General features: G+C 40.6%; 1 long non-coding RNA gene across 1 annotated transcript; it reads left to right on the top strand.

Annotated features, from left to right (window-relative positions):
- The first annotated feature begins 1,665 nt into the window (after window positions 1–1,665).
- Window positions 1,666–3,455, top strand: LOC135075663 (uncharacterized). Its single transcript, XR_010258084.1, has 3 exons — window positions 1,666–2,311; window positions 2,414–2,496; window positions 2,610–3,455. It is a non-coding gene; the product is annotated as an uncharacterized LOC135075663 (long non-coding RNA).
- The last annotated feature ends 4,647 nt before the right edge of the window (window positions 3,456–8,102 follow it).

Here is an 8,102-nt window from a genome sequence, read left to right as displayed (position 1 = left end):
ACTTTATCGCGCGCGTCCCTGTTTCAAAAACCGGGATAAAAACTATCCTATGTTCTTTCCCGGGACTCAAACTATCTCTATGCCAAATTTTATCAAAATCGGTTGCGAGGTTTAAGCGGGAAAGCGTAACAGACAGACAGACAGACAGAGTTACTTTCGCATTTATAATATTAGTTGGGATGCATGTACAGAAAGTAGACAGAAACGAAAAGCCTGTTTTTAGTTTTCGACAAAAGCACGAAATCATCTTTAGTCCTGCAATCCTGCATAAATATGTAGTTCCACATCCATAGAGTCGCTTTACCAAACTGGGAACTACCATTAACTTCCTTCTTTTACATTTTGGTTCTCTTAGCCCAAGTAATTTAACCACACGAGCCTGAATGTTATACCAATAAGGTGTATTTGAAATAAATGTTCCGTTCGCCCTGGAATTCATTTTTATTATTCCACGTTGCCCCAATTAGCTTGCTTCATTAGTTTGCACTGTGCTGGACCTGGCGACTCGCCATAATATCTCCATCTTCATTATCATTGCGTTTCCGGCCAAGAAAGTTTGAGAGCGACTTTTAAAATGGCCCTCAGAGGTGAGGCTGCGCCAGAAAGTACTAAGATGAGGATCGGGTGTTAACTACGCGTCGCCGATTTGTTTTAATGAAATGCTAACTTCATGTGGAAACTTTAACTTTCTTGCCCCTCGACGAATTTTAATTATGACTCGATGGGAAAATTATACCTCAATGGGCTCTTTCAAGTAAGACGTTTGAACCGGAGGTTGGTCGTCCGTTTGCAGGACCACATACGAAAAATTGTATGACAACTGCGTTGGAACAAAAAATAAAATTTTGCAAACTCACGACGAAGTCTAATGTGAAAAAGCCCAATGGCTCGAAGGTTAGTTTTTTTTACTAGCGAGCGGGGACAAACTTACAAATGGTTTTGATACAGCCTATTAAATTCAATGCGATCATTCTGACTAATACGCACAGCGTAAATCTAAATCCCATCAAAAACAATACTTGTCAAAAAAACCAAGTCTCGCAACTCAGTTGTTCTACGGTAAAAAGTTGTGAGATCCATGTAATACCAAGTCCAGGTCAGGAAATCTTTAACGTTTTACATAAATTATTGACTTGGCCATCGCACTAAATAATTTAATTTATCTACACGTGTTTTCATGCGATGGCCAAGTCAATATATTTATGTAAAACGTTAAAGATTTCCTGACCTGGACTTGGTATTACATGGATCTCATAACTTTTTACCGTAGAACAACTGAGTTGCGAGACTTGGTTTTTTTGACAAGTATTGTTTTTGATGGGATCTCATTTCTTTTTGTATTTTGTAGACAGCAGTTATGTACCTATTGTAACACTTTTTTTTTTGGCGAGATTGAATACTTACCGATTTCCACAAACAAACATTCCAACGGACCGTAAGGTCACATATTACAAAGTGTACAGTATTCCCTTTGTCACTTGATTGTGTCATTGTAAGTGATTCACTGAGTTTTGATTAACTTCTATTAAAATAAATTACATTGTTTTGGTACACAGAGCAATAAATAACCTCACTTTTTGAATGTCTCCGTTTGACAGATCAATGCGTTACGTTTCATTCTTTTAGTAAAAAAAAAGTGTATATATAACAAAATTAATTGTTCAATACTAAATTTTTATAAAACTTAATATTTAGGCTCTTTAATTTAAATTCTAGCTATTTACAGTATTTTCCTCAATGTTTATATTAAAATAACATTGTAATGTATCTTGATCGATCATGGATTCGGAACGTTCTAGAAATTTGACATATTCTGAGTGAAACGAAACACACAGGTGACGTTCAGAAACTTGCTTGTTTGTTATTTTTTTTCTTTCTAAAGTTTAATTATTTAATTAAATTTAAATGAGAGAAGCAGTATTGTGAGTTCCCATATCGAAATTATTCAATAAGAGGCTAGTTAACACAAGTGGCATTTATTGAAAGTAAAGAAAAAAATTATACAAAACTGCTAGATATTGTGATTTGTTGGAGTGACAAGTTTTCGAACGAACATCTGAGTCACGGGTGATGACCGGCGCTTTTTGGAGGGTCGAAGTCTTTTGCTTGGTTGGGGTGATCGCGAACGGAAGTTCTGTTGTACGTGGTGTGATAGTGTCCCGAATTCCAAGAGGTCTGAACCGTGCCGTTCCCTGATAAACGGGCAGGGCACGCATCGCCATCCTCTACGTTAAAAGGGAATTTTAGAATAAATCCGAAAGCCCCGTGATTTTGTGGACTCATTGCCACGTGCTGAGTTCTGTTACTGAAGGTAAGCAGGTCCTATTCCAAGGATTACCTTGAGTTTCTTCTTGTTATTTTGTTGTTTGCATTGGCGGCATTGTTAACCAATGCGCGTGGTTGTTATTCACAGATTTTGGTTGGACAGTGCTCGGTGGCGAGCTCTGCGCTGTGTCCTGCTTTAGCGGCTGTCGCCGGATTTTTCCTCCGTTGAAGGTATGTTGTAATTTCTTTCTCGACCTCATTCGCCTCTCCGCTGAGTTAGAATGAATTATTAGAAACACAGTACTCGGTGATGTGTCCGCAATTTAGTAAATTTTGTTCAAAAGGTGACGATGGTGCCTGAGAGTCGTTCCCCGACCATGACTGGCCGATATGTACACTACCGAGGCCGTCCACCACGGTCCAGGGCTACCCTACTTCATAGGTTGGTTCCGTTTTCTATTGAGCTTGTCAATTATTTTAGTTTACTTTGAAAAAGTAGATTACCCACATAACGATTACATTTTACCAAAAAGTAAATTCCTAAATAAATTTACCATTGTGATGTATTATCGATGGATTTTGTTGTGTTAACTATTTTTAGTTCGCTTTATGAAGGTAAATGATGTGATAATTACAATGATTACATTTTACCAAAAGGTAAATTCCTAAATAAGTTTACCATTGTGATGTATTATCGATGGATTCTGTTGTGTTAACTATTTTTAGTCCACTTTGTGAAGATAGATGATATAATAATTACGATGATTACATTTTACCAAAATGTTACCTTCTAAATAGGTTTACCATTGTAATGAATTACCGTTGGATTTTGCTGTGTTCACATTTGCTCCATCCTCGAGAGCGATGGATTATTGTTTTTAAATTGTTTTTAATATTATGTATTGTGCTGTTGTATAATATAATTTTTTATTGTACAATAGGAGGTGTATGGTACCGGCCGTTTTGTACGGCACTGGCCATAAAGGTGTTTGGCACCGGCTGTCCCGCAGTGCCAGACGCTTGCTGCGCCCGACGGGTGCGGAGGGGGTTGAGCCGAGTGGTGGCGACTAGCGCGCTAGTAATCTTAAGTATTTTTAATCAGTACCAACCAAACGGCCCAACGACCCATCCCTTAATTTTTCTTTTAAATATTTGTGTCTAACCCACAATTAAATTGTTGTCAATTTAAATATTTAATTTTTTATTTTTTTATTTTGCTCCGGCAAATTTTCATATTTACATGGCGCCCGAACAGGGACGTTGTTGGGTCCGTGGAGATTCTCCCCGGCACTGGTCTATTGCTCAGTGACGGATTGGTTGGTCATCTTAAATTTTTTTTTGTTTTTGATGCTGTCGTGATACTGTGTTGAGTGTGATCATGCTGTGTTAGTGTTTAACTAAGATTAGTTAAAATATTGTAACTTACTTTACTTTTTGTTAAAATTAACATTTTGATAATTCGATATGAAGGAGGAACGCCCTATCCGTTTCAATCTTTTGAACAAAGACGAATTGGTTTACGAAGTTGTGATCCGTGATGCTGTGCCTGAGCGAACTGTACAGTTGTTGCGTGCTCAGATTAGACAATTGGCTCAGGATATACCTAGCGATGAGGTGAGTGAGTTCGAGGGAGATGCGCTGGCTGAGCTGAGAACTATTTCCTCCAAATTAGACGAGCTTGAGGAGCTGTGTAATAGGAAGCCCCTATTACTCAAAAAGCTAAATAGAGTGCAGACTTTAGGAAACCACGTCTTCCATAGGTTAAGCCGTGTTGAAGCTAAAGAGGAGAGTGATAGGACTTTGAGGGAACAGTTGGAGGAGCGTCTCATCCCACTTTTAAAACGGATCGACCGTATGACGCACACATTCGTTAGTAGTTATGATTTCCAACCTGCTGAGGAGGAAGTATCTAGGGTCGCTGGTTTGGCTGCGAATGAGTCGTCCATGGTCAAATCTGTGAATTGTAATGCGTGTGTTCACTCTTTAAATTTGAGGTTTAACGGGAAAGATAGTGTGCAGGATTTTATTATTAGAATTGAGGAGTTGTGTCTGTCTCGGAATATTTCGAGGGAGAAATTATTTAACTCGGCAGTCGAATTATTCACAGATGAGGCTCTATTTTGGTACCGAGGTACTCGTGACCAACTAAATAGTTGGGAGGATTTAAAGGCGTCGTTGCTGGAAGAGTATTTGCCCTACGACTATGATCATCGTTTGTTGCAGGAGATTCGTTCGAGGACCCAAGGTCCCGACGAATCTATTTGTAGTTATCTAAGCCTGATGCAAAATTATTTTTCGAGGTTGCGTAAACCTTTAGACGATGAAGAGAAGTTGAGCTTGGTCAAGTTCAACATTAGGCCATCTTACTCCATTCCTTTGGTCAATGTAGAAATAAAATCGTGGGCCGACTTGAAGAGGCATTGTAGGCAGTTGGAAGCGGCGAAACAGAGGGCAGAATCCTTCACCGAACCCCCGCGCGGTGTACAGAATGCTGTCGCCCCTGACCTGGCCTACAAAGGTAAGTCTGCTCGCCCGAGGTGCGAGGCAGTGGTTAAAAGTCCGAGCATGGAGAAGTTTTGCGTGCGTTGCCGTGTGAAGGACCACACGCTCCGTGATTGTAATGCTCCTCGTGTAATTATTTGCTACCGATGTGGTGAGAAGGGCGTGACGGCGGTAAATTGTCCGAAATGTGGGCGTAAGAAGGATTCTACACCAGAGTCAAAAAACGCGTAAAGTCGAACCGTCGTTTCGATATTACACCGGTTGAAGAGTGGCGTGCTTGGTGTGATTACGTGCGTGTATTTTCAAAAAATTACAAAGCTAATGTCTCGATGGTTCGACCAAATGATTGCCAGGACGCGCGTCCTTGTTTAAATGTTAAAATTGGTGGTGTTCCATATTCTGGGTTACTAGATTCTGGGGCAGAAATTTCTATTATCGGTGGTTCTGCTGTGAATTATTTTTCTCACCTGGGTGAGTTGTATAAATCGGATTCGACTGATGCTGTGGTAACGGCGAATGGTTCAACTTCCCCTACAGTTGGATATATGTTTTTACCTGTCGTAGTGAATGATGTTTCAAGGGTTATTAAGTTTCATGTTGTTCCGGGAGTCTCGTCGTCTTTATTGTTTGGTATAAACTTCTGGAAGGCTTTCCAGATCGCGCCTGATGTTTTGCGGCTTACAGATCGGAAGAATTTAATTGTCTTTCGAAGACCTGCTGAAGCAGTCGTGTCTCAGGTTAATCGTATTCATCCTTTTGATGTCTTAACAGAAGAACAGAGGAGGTTGGCTGGTGATGTATGTAAGATGTTTGAGGATATTTCGGCTGAGAAGAAAGGGTTGGGTAGAACTCACCTGATTTCCCATCACATCGATACTGGTGATGCTCCTCCTATTAAGCAGCGGTATTATGTCATGTCACCCGATAAACTTCGTGAGTTGAACCGTCAATTGGATGAAATGATCGAGATGGATGTTGTCGAGCCGAGTTGTAGCCCATGGAATAACCCCATCACCATGGCTCCCAAGGCTAATGGGGAAATGCGTTTTTGTCTGGATAGCCGGAAGCTTAATGAAGTGTCGAAACATGATGCCTACCCACTTCCTTACATCAATAATATTCTAGACCAGCTTCGAGACTCTCGCTTTCTTTCTTCTATAGACCTGAAGGCCGCTTTTTGGCAAATTCCCCTCACTTCTTCTTCCAAGGAGAAAACCGCGTTTACCGTGCCGTCGCGTGGCTTATTTCAATTTAAAGTTATGTGCTTTGGTTTGACTTCAGCACCCGTATTAGCCTGTCCAGATTTTTCCCTTCCTTTTGTTGTACACACAGATGCGTCTGATGTTGGTATTGGGGGAATGTTAACGCAGATTTTTGATGGTGAAGAGCATCCTATTGCGTATTATAGTCGTTCTTTAACTCGACAGGAGCGTAATTACTCCGCTACGGAAAGAGAAGCGTTAGCCGTGGTGCAAGTAGTGGAACATTTTCGACCTTACTTGGAAGGTCATAAACCTTTTAGAATTATTACGGATCACGCAAGCTTGAAATGGTTTCTTAATTTGCGAAATCCGTCTGGGCGTTTAGAGCGCTGGGGTTGTAGACTCTCCCCTTATAATTTTATTATAGAGCATCGACGTGGCAGAGAACATCTGATTCCAGATTCTCTATCCCGTACTGTACCTGTGTCCGTTGTGAATACTGCGATGGTGGATCCTTGGTTTCAGAATCTTTATTCACGTTGTCATGACAGACCTCAAACCTGTCCTAATTACCAAATAATAGACGGTAAGCTTTATCGTTACACTAAAAGTAAATCATCTTTAACGGGGGATTTCGATTGGAAGGAGGTAGTACCATTGAATGATAGACCACGTCTGATTACGGAAAATCATGATTCTCCTTTAGGTGCTCATTTAGGAGTCGAAAAGACGTATAAGCGATTGCGTCTCCATTTTTATTGGCCCGGGATGTATAAAGACGTAGAAGACTACGTGTCGAAATGTGAAACGTGTAAAGCTTATAAACACCCAAACCAAACCACTCCTGGTTTATTTGGAAACCCTAAGGTTTGTCGTAGACCCTTCCAGTGCCTCAGCATTGATTTAGTTGGTCCACTGCCCAGGTCTCGACAACAGAATGAATATCTCCTTGTAGTGGTGTGTTGTTTTTCGAAATACGTGTTGGTCTTTCCCCTTCGGCGTGCGACTGGTAAAGTGGTGGCTCAACGCTTAGAAGATCATGTTTTTCTAGTACACGGGATCCCACAAACGGTCATCGTTGATAATGGGCCACAGTTTATTGGACGTGACGTGAGAGCCTTGTTTGAAAAGTATAGAATACCCCAAGTACACTATACCCCTACTTATTGCCCACAAGTGAACACAGTGGAACGGTATAACCGTACCATTGTCACAGCTGTCGCCGCACTTGTAGGTAATGATCAGCGTGGTTGGGATTCTCACCTCTGCGAAATTCAATTTTCTCTTAACACTGCCGTTAACGATACCACTGGTTTTACTCCTTTCCTGTTGGTACATGGGCGTGAAGCTGTTGCTAATGGAAATGTCTATGGAGACAGTGAAGATGTGGATGACCTTGTTATTGAGTCCCGTGCGGACTATGTTGACAGAATGGGTGCGTTGAAAGAGGTATTCCTAGAAGTAGAGAAGCAGTTAAAGAAATCTCACTCACGAAATGCCAAATATTATAATAGGCGTCGGAGAGATGTCGAGTTTGAGGAAGATGATGTGGTTTGGCGGCGCACGCATGTCCGTAGCGACGCTGCTAAACATTTTTCTTATAAGCTGGCACCTAGATTTGAAAAATGTAGGATTGTTAAAAAGTTATCTAAACTTGTTTACTTGCTGGAAGATGAAAATGGTAAACATAGTGAATGTCACGTGAAAGACATTAAGGGTTTAGATTGAAAGGTTGATCTTTGTTGTGAATAGTGGTGGTTTGTTTTCTGTTAGATAGGTTGATGCTGGAGGGCCAGCGTGAATTTTTCTCGTTATCCTCGTAAAATTCTGGTGGGTGAGGGGGTACTGTAACACTTTTTTTTTTGGCGAGATTGAATACTTACCGATTTCCACAAACAAACATTCCAACGGACCGTAAGGTCACATATTACAAAGTGTACAGTATTCCCTTTGTCACTTGATTGTGTCATTGTAAGTGATTCACTGAGTTTTGATTAACTTCTATTAAAATAAATTACATTGTTTTGGTACACAGAGCAATAAATAACCTCACTTTTTGAATGTCTCCGTTTGACAGATCAATGCGTTACGTTTCATTCTTTTAGTAAAAAAAAAGTGTACATATAACAAAAT

Source organism: Ostrinia nubilalis, chromosome 10 (genome assembly GCF_963855985.1).
Source record: "Ostrinia nubilalis chromosome 10, ilOstNubi1.1, whole genome shotgun sequence".
NCBI lineage: Eukaryota > Metazoa > Arthropoda > Insecta > Lepidoptera > Crambidae > Ostrinia > Ostrinia nubilalis.
This window is presented reverse-complemented; position numbering and strand designations above follow the sequence as displayed.